Source organism: Rattus rattus, chromosome 15, assembly GCF_011064425.1.
Source record: "Rattus rattus isolate New Zealand chromosome 15, Rrattus_CSIRO_v1, whole genome shotgun sequence".
Taxonomy (NCBI): Eukaryota; Metazoa; Chordata; class Mammalia; order Rodentia; family Muridae; genus Rattus; species Rattus rattus.
The window spans coordinates 44,139,699-44,156,141 of record NC_046168.1 but is presented as its reverse complement, the minus strand read 5'-3'; positions in this window follow the sequence as shown (position 1 = coordinate 44,156,141).

Here is a 16,443-nt window from a genome sequence, read left to right as displayed (position 1 = left end):
TTTCCTTCCAGTCCCAGTTGCTACGGGAGTTACCATACAGACATGGCCAAATCTAAGAACCACACCACAGACAACCAGTCCTACAAATGGTACAGAAATGGCATCAAACTCGGTCACAAAAGATCCCCAGACTCTCTTATGAGGTTGACACACCAAGTTCCTGAGGAACGCATTAGCCCGTAGCCAGAGGCACAACAAGAAAGTCAGAAGAAGATGTATGCCAACAATGAAAAGGCAATGAATGCAGGTGCAGAGAGGCCCATTGGGCCCTGTGAAGCCCTAAGGCCATCAATCCCAAAGATGTAAAGGGCCCCAGCTGCAAACTCAACCATCAGGCTTTCTTCACACCCTAAGCCCTGAAAGCAGATTGGCTTCTCATTGCCAAGAGGTGCGTAGGCTCTGTCAACAAAGCCCAAGATTCAAACGAAGGCTGAGGCTGGCCTGGCTCAGCTAGGCCCAGGCTTCGGCTCAGCTCAGGTCAAAGGTGCCCAAGCCCTGGCTTCACACAGAAAGGCTTCTGTCAATGTGAGAGACAGGTAGACTGCTGTGACACACCCACATGAACTCTATTTGCAGATGACGATTGTCCTATGTTGTTTTACAAATAAACTTGCAGGGCAAGAAAAAAGAAAAAAGATAACATATTTTCTAACTACAATCTTCATGAGATTAAATAAGGGGGTGGGAGGGAGAGAGACATGATCTGGTAGTAGGTGGAGAAAAGGACTGAAGCCCTGGGGCTAGCGAAAGAATGGAAACAGACAGTCTCGTGGGGAGGTTGGAGGACCCTCAGAATGTACCAGAGACTTGGGAAAATGAGAGACTCTCAGGACTCAAACAGGGGACCTTAGATGAAATACCCGTAAAAGCGGGGGAGAGGGAACTTGTAGAACCTACCTCCAGCAGAACGATGGGGCATCAAGTGAGGTTTGGGGTTCCTATCCCACAGTTAACACTCTGACCCATAATTCTTCCTGTCTGGAAGAAATGCAGGGATAGAAATGGAGAAGAGCCTGAGGAAAGGGGTCCAACAATAGGCCCAAGGGGATCCAGCACAAAGGGAGGTCCTGTGACCTGGCCCGCCATTACTGAGCTATGGGGCAGTCACAAAGGGACCTATCATGACTGCCCTCAAAGACCCAACGAGCAGCTGAAAAGTCAGATGCAGATATGTACACCCAACCAGTGATCCTGGCGCTGCTGACCCTCTGTTTGAATTAAAGGAAAAGCTGGAGGAAGCTGGGGAGGAGGGCAACCCTGTGGGAGGACCAGCGAGTCTCACCCCTAACCTGGACCCCTGAGACCTCTCTGAACACTGGATCACCAATCCAGGCAACATGCAGTTGAGATGCGATTCGCCCTAGACATATGCAGCAGAAGGACTCCCCGTCTGGGTTTAAGTTGAGAAGATTCTCCTAACCCTCAAGAGACTGGAGGCCCCAGGAAATTTAGAGGTCTGGTGGGGTGGGGAATGGGGACATCCTAGTGGAGACTGGGTGGGTGGGGTAGGGAGGAGGTATGAATGTGGAACAGTTGGAGAGTTGGAGGGTGGACCAGGAGTGGAATAAAAATCTGGAGTGTAAAAGTAAATAAAATTTTTTTAAATCAATGAATAAATTAATTAATTAGAGTAACTATTCTATGATGTGTACATACTATCAAAAATCATTAAATATACAAATATATATATAATTTTTATCAGCTGATTTGCAAACAGCTTAGAGTTGTAAATAATTGAGTTGTCCTGTTATGTTTTCAAAGCATCATAGAGTGACTTTGAAGATCCATTTTACCTACCTTAAGGTAAAGATTTTATTTGTTCACCATTAGATATTTGCCTTCATAAAACCTTCTGTGCCTTTTTTATCCTTTAATAAATGAAGGCTTAGATTGGTTGCCAAAGATTGATCAGGGTCAGATGGATCTGGAACACATTTAAAATGCAGTGCCTTGGGCTCCATCTTTATAATTCAGGTTCAGTGAGTTCCAGATGAGGTCTGAGAATCTGCATCTCCAAAAGTTCTTCAGGAGATGCTGCTGCTGCACAGACTATGTATGATAAGTGAATGACATCATGGATTTGTCAAGGTGAGTACAGGCATGGACCACTTGGTGCTTAGTGGACTATTGGCGAATGTCAGTCCTCTTTTACAGCTCTCTGCTCCGTCTCAGTCTTCACAGTTTCTTTTTAGCTTCTGATGTTTTTTCTCTGAAAAGTTTCTCTGACCTCTCCAGATCTCTTTCCAATCTCTCTCCTGTTCCTGACTCTTTGTAAGAGCCCTTTTTAATGGATAGTGAGTTCTAGGAATAAGAGCTGCATTTTATCCTGCTCTTCTTTGTTTTGTATGTGTATGTTGGGGGGGGGATGGGTACAGAGAACCCCTGATTGAAAGTGTAAGGAGCAGATGAATTTCCAAGTGAATGTGTTTTGAGTATGGTTATGTCAAGGACCCAGTGCTCCAGACTCATGATAATGGCAAAATCTTCCTTTTCACAAGCGTGTGCAGAAAATGTCAACCACAGATTTCTCTTCCTGGATGAAAGCAATCTCAAACTGTTTCCTTATAAAGACTTCTTACTGAGATTAGCTATACCTGCCTCCTAGTTCAGTTGCATAGAATAAACCTGCCTCCTTAATGAAGATGTATAAAATAAATCTGCTGAGTTTCTGGGCTGCTGCTGGTGCACCATCAGAGTGCATGGCCCAGCCCTCCCCACTAATCATAGCATCTTCTCTCTCTCTCTCTCTCTCTCTCTCTCTCTCTCTCTCTCTCTCTCTCTCTCTCTCTCTCTCTCTCTCTCTGTGTGTGTGTGTGTATGTGTGTGTGTGTGTGTGTGTGTGTGTGTGTGTCTGCCATTTCTTCATTTACACCACTAAGGTAAATCCTTAAGTCCTGCAAGCTACAAGTCATTTTGATTCTTAGTTCCTATAATTGAATTTTGGGCTTTTTTGGAAGTAATAATTTGTTAGACTCACCATTTAACCATTTAAACCACCATACAGTGGCAAAACAACAACATCAACCCTATTTTGGAACCAAGTGACCTTGATTAAAATTTTAACTTTGCAGTTCTGCTATGTATAACTTATGCAGTTGTACTCTGTATAATTTTATGCTTATGTGAGATTATCTTAGGGTTTCTACTGCTATGATTAAACACCAGGGTCAAAAGCAACTTTGGAAGGAAAGGACTTCTTTCACTCACAGTTCCATATAACAGTTCATCAAAAGGAAAGAGATAACAGGAACTCAAGTAACCTGGCAGCAGGAGCTGATGCAGAGGCCAAGGATTAATGCTACATCCTGGCTCCTTCCCCAAGGCTTGTTCATCTACATTTTTATAGAACCTAGAACTACTATCCCAGGGATGGCCACATCCACAGTGGGCTGGGCTTTCCCACATCAGTCACTAATTAAGAAAATGCCCTAGAGGCATTTTCTCAATGGAAGCTCCTTCCTCTGTAGTGCCAAACTGAAGTTTATGCCAAGTTGTAATAAAACTAGCCAGCACACTATCTTTATACATCTGTTGTATGTGTTGAGTTAATGCACAAAAGATCTATGTCTCAGCTTTAAGCTAACAATATTCATTGGATCGATATTGGCGTATCATGAATGTCTCAGGATTCTTCCAAACTTAACACAATTATGATTTTCTATGCAGCATTTGCATTTTAAATACCTTTAGTTTTAAAGGCTCTTCATGCTTACTAAAAAATTCAAGAGTGCAGAACTCCCCTTCACTCTTTCACTCAGGATATAGTTTTTTTTTATTATTAGCATCTTGCATTAGGAGGGTGATACATTTCATAATTGATAATGAAATATCAATACACCTTATCCTAAATCTATAGTTAACATAAGGCTCACCATGTTGTATACTTCTACCAGTTTTGACAACGCATAATGTCATGAAATTACCATTATGGTCTCATGCAAAATAATTCCATGATCGTAAAATGCCTTTATACCTTCCTACTCTTTGCACTATCTCCTCGTCAGCCACTCATCTTTTGTCTACAACGTTACCTTTTCTAGAACTTCATATAGTTGGAGTCATAGTGTGTAGCCTTTGTGAAGTGGCTGCTTTCATTTAGCAATGCACATTTAAGGTGTCCGTAGCTTGGTAGCTCATTTCTCTTTATCATACTGAATAATATTCCATTGAATAGATGTACCATAACTCATTTATATCTTCACCTGACAGCAATTATATTAACTAATTTAAAATTTTGACAATTATTAATAAAAGCGGTATAGAGTATTTGTGTGAGTTTTTATGAGACAGAGTTTGAAATAATTTGAATAGATGCCTGGATTCACAGCTGCTGAATAACAATGCAAAAAACATGTTTAGTTTTTAAAGAACCTGCTTAAATTGTCTTCCAGTGTGCCACCATGATTTGTATTCCTAACAGGGCACAGGGGCTCCTGTTGCTTGACACACAGCCTTGCCAGCATGGTGCTGTTAATGTTTTACTATCAGCTGACTTAACAGGTGCATATGTTTCATTTTTAGTCTTTGTGATTCATTATTGGCCAGGGAGGGAAGGTAGGTAAACTGATGCTGTATTGGAGCATTTAGTGCTAGAGAATTTCTTAAGCTTTTAATTGAGAGAAAAATTCAAAGGCTATATCCATCCCCTGGGTCAAGTGAGGTATGTGTCTTCACTACAAAAAAGTCACAAGAGGATTCCATTCTGGTAAGAGGCCAGTTTCACAGAAGATTGATCTTTGATCTAATTGCTTTTAAGTTGTGTGGGGTTCCATAAGGCATTCTCTTCATACACAGTACAGGATAGAGGCTGAGACATAGGAGCTGAGAGCCTGGGGTTAATGTATCTGATTTGATACTACTTAATCTGATGACCTCAAGTAAGTCATTTAACCTCTGGACCCCAGAGAGAGCTGTGCTACATGTGTTCTAAGATACTTCAAACTCCCACATCCCATGCTTGTAGGATTAATGTTACTACTGCTATCTCAGCACAGAACAAGGGAAAGAGAGCACATGCCATCTGAACTTTGAGGTAGACATTACATTTTATCAAGCAGAGAAGTCTCTTGAGCACTCAGCAGACTTTGAAGCAGCGGAGGTTAGTGACAGGGTGGCCTCAGGTAAAGTTCGTTGGGTGAGACACTGAAGATTTCAAAAGAGGGAGGCCTGCGTTGTGACAACCCAGACATGGGGATGTAATAAAAGGGAGCAACTTCGAGTGGGTTAGAGAATTTGTCCTTAACAGCCACAGTGGTATGGGAATTTGAACAGTGAACACACCCATTTTAGAGTTCTGGTTTACAGCGATACTCGGCCACACTGAGAAGCTTTTGAAATGTTTCATTTTAGGTGAGGTCAAAAGGATTGTCTGGCAAATTAAAAACAGAATTGAGTGAAGAGGAATTCAGGGAAGGGCAGAGAATGACAGAGGCCTCCTCAGGCAGGGTGATTATATATTCTATGCCTGTGACTAAGGTTGTTTGGGGGACCACTGAAATCCCCTCTCCCTTTGAGTCTAAATGGCTGTAGTGAAATTGCTGGAAATAGAGAGAGAGAGAGAGTTAGCTTTAAGGAAATGAAAGTCAACCCCCACCCTCTGTGTTTCTGTCACGCTAGCATCTTGGTGTGCGGTTACATTCCCAGAGAGTTAATTGGCTGCTCTGAAAAGCCACTGGGGAGCAGGAAGCCAAATAGTTGTAAGTGAAACCCTGATGATTTTTACCAGGTCCTCGGGGTCAGAGCTGTCTTTAATGATAATCGCTACTTTTAATAACTGTTCTTTGAGATAGAAAGGGAGAGAAATAAGTGCTCATTGGCTAGGCTTTTTCTATCTTTGTGAAAAGATCCCCCAGAGCCTTTTTCCCCCCATTTTTTTCATTCCATTATTATTTCATACTACCTGTGCTGCTGGCGGAATAGGTGTGGCCTCATCATGACAGAAATAAACCCCAATGGGAACAGTCGTGTACTCCATTGCACACTGAATTCATATGTTGTTTGTGTTCATCAGAATATCAGACCACTGGGTGTGTTTCCATTAGGTGGAGAAAAGAATCCAGTAAGAATCAATCTCCTAGCAATGAATAGCTGAAATGCTTGCTTTATTTTTATATGATTAAGATGTTGGAAATATGAATTAGGCCGCAAGGTCTCTGTTGTTGGTATATGGGGATTTGACAGCCTTCAGCAGGTGGACTTTCTAAAGTCATACAGCTTAAGATAAAGAAGACACTAAGCAGCAGGAGTTTGTGGGAGTGTTTTTATGGGTCTGAGTTAACATCGCATCTCATCCTATTAGACAAAGTTCAGATATATGTCACCTTTAACTGGCAAAAATCTAGATTCTGGCTGATAAGATCCATACTCTATGAAAGACAGAACATTTACTTTTCTATGATTAGTTAATAACTGTTCTTAAGGGAAGTAAGTGATTTAGACTACTTATAGATAGCACACATCCATGTTGTTGTTCTTCCTGTGTGATTGCAACCCCTTCAGGTCCTTCAGTTCTTCCTCTAACTCTTCCATTGGGGTCTCCAGGCTCAGTCCAATGGTTGGCTGTGAGTATCTGCATCTGTCTTAGAAGCTGGAAGATCCTCTCAGAGGACGGTCATAGTAGGCTCCTGTCTGTGAGCACTTCTTGGCACTAGCAATAGTGTTGGGGATTTTGTGTCTGTAGATGGGATGGATCCCAAGGTGGGGAAGTCTCTGGATGGCCTTTCCTTCCATCTCTGCTCCATTTCTTTTGTCCCTATGTTTCCTTTAGATGAGAACAACTCTGGGTTAAAATTTTTGAGATGGGTGGGTGGTGCCATCCCTTAAGTGGGGTCCATGCCTGTTTACAGGAACTGGACTTTTCAGGTTCTATTTTCCCCTCTGTTGGGTATTTTGCTAATGTCATGCCCATTGAGTCCTGGGAACCTATTGCTTCCCTAGAGTCTATGACTTTCTAGTGGCTCCCCTTGACTCCCCACCCCCATTGCTACAAATTTCTATACCTTTTCCTAACCCTCTGGACTTCTCTTCCGTCTCTTCTCATACTTGACCCTAACTCCCCAGCCCCCTTCACATTTCTTTAAGTGGATCTTCATATTGAAAATTTGTACTGATTTTCACTCTTCTCATTAGGAGTGATGATATTTGCTGGAATTTTTATCTTAAGACACCGATGGTCATATTTGCTACTGGGAGCCTGTTTCATTTTACGAGTGTTTGCAGTCCATCCCAGCTGATGTTGTTTAGTCCTTCCATGTAAAACCTCCTGCATGTTCTTGAACCAGACCTTTATAATCTGAACAATTTGGGAAACATCATTTTTACAAAAGAAATAGGAAACATCAACAGGTTGTGGATTAGTTATATTTCATTGTGTTATTCTGCCCTGTTTTATAAAACACTAATAACTAAATCAGAGGATCATGTACCGGGATTTTTGCTGGTATTTTTTGTTGCTATCTGTCTGTCTGTCTGTCTGTCTGTCTATCATCTATCTATCATCTATCTATCATCTATCTATCTATCTATCTACTATCTATCTATCTATCTATCTATCTATCTATCATCTATCTATCTACTTACTTAGTGTGTATGAGGTTACATGTCACAGCACATGTAGCTCAGAGGACAACTTGTGAGTCAGGTCTCTTACCTCACTATGTAGGTTCCAGGAATCAAACTCAGCTTTTCAGGCTTGAGAACAAGGGTATTTCCTTGCTAAGCCATCTTGTCTTCGCATATCTCTAGGCATTTAAACAAACGATTGTCTTTCGGACTTTCTATTTGAGTGTTGTCTCCACGTTAAATTCAATTAAATTCTTTCCCCTTTGCTCTTTTATTATTTCTCTCCTGTATTTTTCTATGTATGCTTTACCTTTCCTGTCTTCTCAGGCCTCACTCCCACCCCTTTCTCAATCATGTACCACGACTTGTGATGTATTACACTGTACTATCTCAAGAGTACCAGTCTTTGGGACTTCAAAATTTTGTTTAATGATGTTGAAAGATGAATTCTCTAGTCAGAAATGTTTTCATTATTGTTAAGGTTCAGCAAGTTAATTTATTCTTATGAATATTAAGGGTATGGTCAAATGTACTTTTCATAGACCCGAGATAAACTCTTCTGTCTTTCTAAAGTACTTAACAGGTTTTCTAATGACAATAACACTTATTTTTTTGTTATGAATAGAAATTTCTCTGGTTTCAGTAAATATAAATTTCTGAGTTGTTTATGGTAATACTTCCTTGCTCTAAGCAAGTTAAAGTTTAGACAGCATTTCAGATTCTAAATTTTATTCAAATATTTCATTTATTTTTACTCCAGATTCTAAATTTTATTCAAATATTTCATTTATTTTTACTCTCTGAATTATACAACATCTAAGCCCATCCTCAAATCTTACTTTCTTGCTGTCTTCCCTACCTCCATTTACTAAGAAAGAGTTTTGTTGCAGGAATTGACCCTTTCTCACTAGAGGTCTGCTGACCAGTTTCTACATATTATGCTGTTTTCTGATCTCAATGTTGAACACCTCCTATCAGCTGCCAATCACTATGGATTCTTGAATTATCATTTTAGGTTCTGTCTTTGATTTGATCTCATCTATTACACAGAGTACCCATTGCTCCTTCCATAAAATAAATAGGATCATTTCTCTCCTTAAACTCTTCATTCACGTTAACAACCAAAGTACCTCTTAGTGGCCCCAGATACTACATGTTGCACACAGCTGGTGTATTGGCTGCCTTGTGTATTACATAAGCTATGGCACATTTACAGAGAAAGTTAAAACATAATTGTAACATTGCAATTTGTAGGGGAATTCATTTGCACTTTTATTACCATAGCTTTGTACAAAATGAATGTCCCATAGAGACTCAGCAAGCTAGTGAGTCTCTATGAAAGCTGCTGTCCTTAACCTATTTTATAGTTGTCCACATCATGTTATAACAGCCTCTAAGAAACATAATTTGTGGTGAGACAGACAATATCTTATTATTTCTTAAAACACACATGAAGAGAGAAATGATATTTCATGAAGCTCATACTCACTTGCATATGATGAAGAGGTTACTTAAAGTCATGCATGTTACAAATTATATTTGATGGTAATTCATGCATGACTAATGCTTCTCCTTTCTTGTCACATAGGAACTAGACAACAATCATTTGAAAATGTAGCATGTAAGCATGTTTTATTAAGTTGGAGGGCTAGATTAAGCCACATTCTCCTAGTTGCTCATTTAAGGATTATTCACACACTTTGTTTCATCAAACTCACATCCTAATTTCATCATAATTAGGCATAATTACCTGTCACCATTACACATGCTTTGTCATAATAAGGCCTTAAATGGAAACAAATATACATAAAATGTTTATTGTCATTGTTTGCTCATAAAAGCAGTTCAGTAAATATTTGTTTCCTAAATAAAGAAGATAAATTTTCTCTGCTCTACTCCTTTCCACATCTTCTTTCACAATGTTTACTAATATTTCAGCAAATCTTCAGGAATAAATTACTAAAAGCAGATAAATAAAACAAAGATATTATTATACTACCCTATGTTATGAATTCAAACCTGTACCCACCCTGAGAACTAGCTTTCTGGACTAGTACCAGAAGGTTTCATGCAAGCTTCAAAAAGAGAGAGGGCCTCACTCACTTATGACATATGAACCACATTCATGACCCACATGACACATCGTGGCTTGTACAGTAGTGGCTCACACATCGTGGCAGTAAACAACAGCTCTCTAACTGGACCTAAGACTCGGTCAAGAAGTGGGAGACTAGGACTGGTACTATAAATCCAGCTAAGTAATCAATGCTAGTGAAGTCATAGTTATCAGAGGAGAAACTAGAACCAGTAATTTAGTAAATCAGCATAAACTCTAACAAGTCTATAAGCGTTTGTTATACCCAGTAATAAATGTAGTCTTCATTACTCAAAAAGGAAACTTCTCTTTTCAATGCAGAGGACATTACCGAAAAACACAACCAATTATGATGGAGAGTTTTGGAGCTCATTCCTAATGGACACCGTATAAAACACTCTTGTAGCTAAAGCTCGGGCAATATTAAATAAGAGGGAGATGAAAGTTTATAAGAACCAGAGGACTGGTTTTAAGATCAGAGATTTTGCGAGAATATATCTTCTAGTAGAAACAGAAGTTACACCTTCTGTCTCACCAAAGTGAAGACTTAGATGCAACCTGAACAAGAATTACAGCAATGAACATGCCAAAGTGAAGAGGGAAAAGCCACGAGACTTCAGCTTTACTCAAAGAAATATGGGCACATGGGTAAGGGTGGGAGCAAGAGATGTGGTCCTCCCCAGTAAAAGGTACACAATCAATTGTCACTGGCAATTGATCAGCCCTGAAAACATACATACAAATAACATTATATAGATTAACCAGGTTATATTTAGGAATGTGTGTTTGTGTGTGTGTGTGTGTGTGTGGTGTGTGTGTGTGTGTGTGTGTGTGTGAAGGGTATGGAGGGAGGAAAGGGAAGGGGGAAACGCTTAAAGCATAATCTCAAAATCATCTCATTAGAGAGTGAAAAAGCCTTTAACAAAATACAACACCCCTTCATGCTAAAAGTTTTGGAGAGAATAAGGAATTCAAGATCCATTCCTAAATATAGTAAAAGCAATATACAGCAAACAAGTAGCCAACATCAAACTAAATGCAGAGAAACTTGAAGCAATCCCAATAAAATCTGGAACAGAACAAGGCTGCCCACTCTCTATACCTATTCAATATAGTACTTGAAGTCCTAGCCCAAGCAAATAGACAACAGAAAGAGGACAAAGGGATACAAGTTGGAAAGGAAGGAGGCAAATTTTCACTATTTGCAGATGATATGATAGAATACATAAGTGACCCTAAAAATTCAATCAGAGAACTGTTTAACCTGATAACTTCAGCAAAGTGGCTGGATATAAAATTAAACATATCAATAGCCTTCCTCTACACAAAGGATAAACAGGCTGAGAAAGAAATTAGGGAAACTTCACAATAGTCACAAATAATATAAAATAGCTTAGTATGACTCTAACCAAGCAAGTGAAAAATCTGTATGACAAGAACTTCAAGTCTCTGAAGAAAGAAATTGAAGATCTCAGAAGATGGAAAAATCTTCCACACTCATGGATTGGCAGGATTAATATGGTAAAAATGGCCATCTTTCCAAAAGCAATCTAGACTTAACATAATCCTCATCAAAATTACAACTCAATTCTTCATAGAATTACAAAGAGAAATTTGCAAATTCATTTGGAAAAACCGAAAACCCTGGATAGTGAAAACTATTCTCAATAATAAAAGAACTTCTGGGGGAATCAACATCTTTGACCTCAAGTTGTATTACAGAACTATAACTATAATGTTTAAAAACTGCATGGTATTGGTAGAGAGACATGCAGATGGAATAGAATCGAAGATCCAAAAATGAACCCACATACCTGTGGTCACTTGATCTTTGACAAAGGAGCTAAAACCATCCAGTGGAAAAAAGACAGCATTTTTAACAAATGGTGCTGGTTCAACTGGAGGTCAGCCTGTAGAAGAATGCAGATCGATCCATGCTTATCTGCTTGTATAAAGCTCAAGTCTAAGTGGATAAATAAGCTCCACATAAAACTAGATACACTGAAAATAATAGAAGAGAAAATAGGGAAAGCCTCAAACACATAGGCATAGGGGAAATTTTCCTGAACAGAATACTAATGGCTTATGCTATAAGATCAACAATTGACAAGTGAGACTTCAGAAAATTGCAAGGCTTCAGCAAGGCAAAGAACTCTGTCAATAAGACAAAATGGAAACTAACAGATTGGGAAAAGATCTTTACCAATCCTACATCAGATAGAGGGCTAATATCTAATATATACAAAGAACTCAAGAAGCTAGATTCCAGAGAGCTAAATAACCCTATTAAATATGGGGTACAAAGCTAAACAAAGAATTCACAGCTAAGGAATGCAGAATAGCTGAGAAACACCTAAAGAAATGTTCAAATCTTTAGTCATAAGGGAAAAGCAAATCAAAAAAAACCTGAGATTCCACCTCACACCAGTCAGAATGGCTAAGATCAAAAACTCAGGTGACAGCAGATGCTGTCCAGGATATGAAGAAAGAGGAACACTTCTCCATTGTTGCTGGGATTGCAAGATAGTAAAACCACTCTAGAAATCAGTCTGGCATTTCCTCAGAAAAATGCACATAGTATTACCTAAGGACCCAGTTATAGAACTCCTGAGCATATGCCCAAAAGATGCTCCAACATAGAACAGGGATACATGCTACACTATGTTTCTAGCACTCTTATTTATAATAGCCAAAAGCTGGAAAGAACCCAGATGTCCTTCAACAGAGGAATGAATACAGAAAATGTGGTACATCTACACAGTGGAGAACTACTCAGCTATTGAAAACAATAACTTCATGAAATGCTTAGTCAAATGGACAGAACTAGAAAATATCATCCTGAGTGAGGTAATCCAGTCCCCCCCCCAAAAAAAACTACACATGGTATGCACTCACTTATAAGTGGATTAGTCCAAAAGCTCATAATATCCAAGATAAAATTCACTGGCCATATGAAGCTCAAGAAGAAGGAAGTCCAAAATGTAGATGCTTCAGGACTTCTTAGAAAGAGGAACAAAACAGTCTCAGGAGGTAGAGGGTGGGATGGATTTTGGGAGGAAGAGGGAGAAAAAAAGTGGGCAGTATCACATAGGAGCAGAGATGGGGATGATACACAGAGGGTCAGGAATTTGAACAGAATTGTGTAGCAATGGGGAATGGGGAACTGGGGATAGCCACCAGCAAGTTCCAGATGCCAGGAAAGCAAGAGGTTCCCAGGACCTAACAGGGATAAGATTAGCTAAAATGCCCAACAAAGTGGAGGGACAACTTTAGAGGCCTTATTCAGAGATTAGGCAAGGCCCCCTGTTGTGGGACAGGGCCACCAACTCATCTCCAAATTTTTAACCCAGACTGGTTCCTGTCTAAAGGAAATATGGGCACAAAGTCCAGAGTAGAGACTGCAGAAAAGGCCATTCCGAGATTGCTCCACCTGGGGATCCATCCCATATACAGATACTAAAACCAGACACTATTGCAGATGCCAAGAAATGCTTGCTGACAAGAGCCTGTTACAGCTGTCTCCTGAGAGGCTCTGTCAGAGCCTGACAATTACAGAGATGGATATTCACAACCAACCATTGGACTGAGCACTGGATCTCCAATGGAGGAGTTAGAGGAAGGACTGAGGGAGCTGAAGGGGTTTATAATCCATAGCAGGAACAACAATATCAACCAATCAGATCCACCAGAGCTCCCAGGGACTAAACCACCAACCAAAGAGTACATCTGGAGGGACCCATGGTTCCAGTCGCATATGTAGCAGAGGATGGATGGCATTGTCTGGCATCAATATGAGAAGAGGCTCTTGGTCCTGTGAAGGCTTGATTCCCCAGTGTAGGGGAATGCCAGGGCAGTGATATGGGTATAGGTGGGTAGGAGGGGGAGCACCCTCATAGGAGCAGGGGGACGGTATGGGACAGGAGTTTCCGGAGGGGAAACTGGGAAGGGCATAACATTTGAAATGTAAATACATAAAATATTCAGTTAAAATATATATCTCAAGAGAATTGAAGGCATTGATACTTTTTAATATTTATTTTTAAGATTTTAGCATGAAATGCTTTTGAAATCATGAGTGATGTAAGAAAGAAAAAGAAATTCATAAAAAAGTGTTATGCTTATAAGATAGAATTTACAGATATTTATTATTTAAATGTAAGATTTGGAGAAGCTTAAGAGAAAAACACTCAAATTAGGAAGAAAATTTATATTTTAAAAAGTAAACTTTGAGTATATCTAAGAAAACATACAGTGCTGTGTAAAATTCAAAACATTTTGAACCAAATAAAATAGACTATTGAGTCATTTGCCATTGTATATTAATCACTTGTTTTTCATTCATCATCACAGTAGTGCATAGAATTGTTTATAGGTGGTACTTTTTAGACTTATTCCCCAACTTTTTGGCTTAGTGCACTTGGCCCTGAGAGTTTTTATATTTTTTTAAGTTGGAAGATTTTTAATTACTGCTTCTATCTCACTGATTTTTTGGGGGGTGTCATTTCATATTATTTACTTCATCTTGGTTTAAATTTGTAGATTTATAATACTAGGAATGCATCCATTTTATTTAGATTTTCTAGTTCAATTGAAAATAGATTAGAAAATTATGTCCTTATGACTCTCACAATTCTTCAGTGTTTCTTATAATATCTTCCCACCCATTCTATCTCTTTTATAAAGTTGTTTCCTTGTTTTTTGTTTAAAAAAGTTTCTCAATCTTGTTAATTTTTTCAAAAAATAAACTGTATTTCAGTGATTCTTTGTATTTTTTATTTCTTTTTTTATTAATTTCAACCCTGATTTTTATTATTATTTCCCCCATACTTTTTTGATGTTATTTGCTCTTGTTTTTCCAAGGCCTTAAAATTTACTATTAAGTTATTGATTTGAGATCTCTCAAAATCTATGAAGAAGAGGAATACCGATTCATTACCAGTGGCTGTGCAAATTCGTAGAGCTACTATGGAAATAACTATTCAAGTATCTCAAAAATCTAGAAATAGATCTACCAGATGATCAAAATATTTTATTCTTGGAAAAATACCCAAAGACTCTGTATCCTAATGCAAAAATAGTTGCTCATTTATGTTCATTGTTGCTCTATTCAAAATAGTTATAAAATGGAACTGGGCTAGATGTTCCATCAGTGGATTGATGGGTAATGCAAACATGGCATGTTTACACAATAGAATATGGTTCACATGTCAAGAAAAATGAAATTAAGAAAGGCACAGGTAAACTTTTGGTCCTGGAAAGAAACATTCTAAGATAATAGACCATGAAGGACAAAATCTCATAGTCTCCCATTTTTGGAAGTTAGGTTTGAAATCTAATATATATTTCTTTTGAAATGTCCATAAATATACAAAAGTAGTAAAATGATATGGGGGTAGTTTTCTAGATAGGGGATGTAAAACAAAGTGATATAAAATGGTAAAGGGAAATAATGAATAGGAAGGTTAAGTGGGATGGAGAACAGGAGATCTGGGTAGGGAAAGGAATAAAGAAGGACAAATAATGAATTTGCAGAGCTTTTTGAAAAAGTCATGGGAAACATTACTAAAACAGTTTAAACATGTGCCAATAATAACCAAAATAAGTCCAAATAGATTACCACAAAAACCCCTAACTAAATGGACATTTTTGATTTATAAATTATTGTACATCAAAAACCAGTAATACTTGAAGCTTTATTCCTGTTTGATAGATTTCATAGTGATGGAAGATGCTAAAATGAATTGAAGTAAAAAAGAATCAACATTTTATCCAAACTGTGCATTTTTGAGGGTATACAATGACCTGCCTGGCAAGACATGTCCACAGTTAGCAATAATGGCAATAATATTGTTGTAGCAATAATCAACAGCTTGATTAGATTTAAGATCCAGTCCACAGATCAAATTCATTAACGGGATACCATCACAGGCTGTGGAGTGTAGAGACAGGCCATAGAATCACAGTACTAATCTATCAATACTATTTTACTAAATAGATATAACATCAAAACCCAATGACTTATTGTTAGAACCATAGGCTTAATAGACTTCTCTAACCCTCATCAAAGAAACATCTTTGCAAGAGATGCCACCACAGAGCCGCTGTCAAGGTACAGAGAAGGAGAACTGTGAATTCTAAGTTTAACAAGTTTTTTTTTCATATCTTCTCCTACCAAGGATAAATATCATTGAGAAAAAGAGGGCAGAAAATTATAACAGCCAGATGTGGTTGATGACTAAAAGAAGATTTATTTTCTAACTGCAACAGAGAGCAGTTGTGCACATGAGCTCACAAGGAATTTGACAGTATCCAAGCCAGGTATAACTTCAGCATGGAGAGGGAAGATGATCATAAAGTCTTACACTTGGCCGATTCACTTTGGACAAATTGATAGCTTATTGGTGGGGAAGAGTGAGTTTTCTTTAATGACTGGGCTTCCTGCAGGGTCATAAGTACTACCTGTAGATGAGAAGGTATTGAGAATTGATAGGTTGTTGAAGAGGGGGAGATAATTCTCTTAAGGTTGTGGTATCTAGTAGGTCAACAATGCTATAGTGGATGGCCATGTATGGTCAGTACATGGAACTCTAGGATGATCAAAATGTGAAGGCTTCACTCCTTCTTTAAAAGGGGAACAAGAATACCCTTGGCAGGGAAGAGAGAGGCAAAGATTAAAACAGAGACTGAAGGAACACCCATTCAGAGCCTGCCCCACATGTGGCCCATACATATAGAGCCACCCAATTAGACAAGATGGATGAAGCAAAGAAGTGCAGACCGACAGGAGC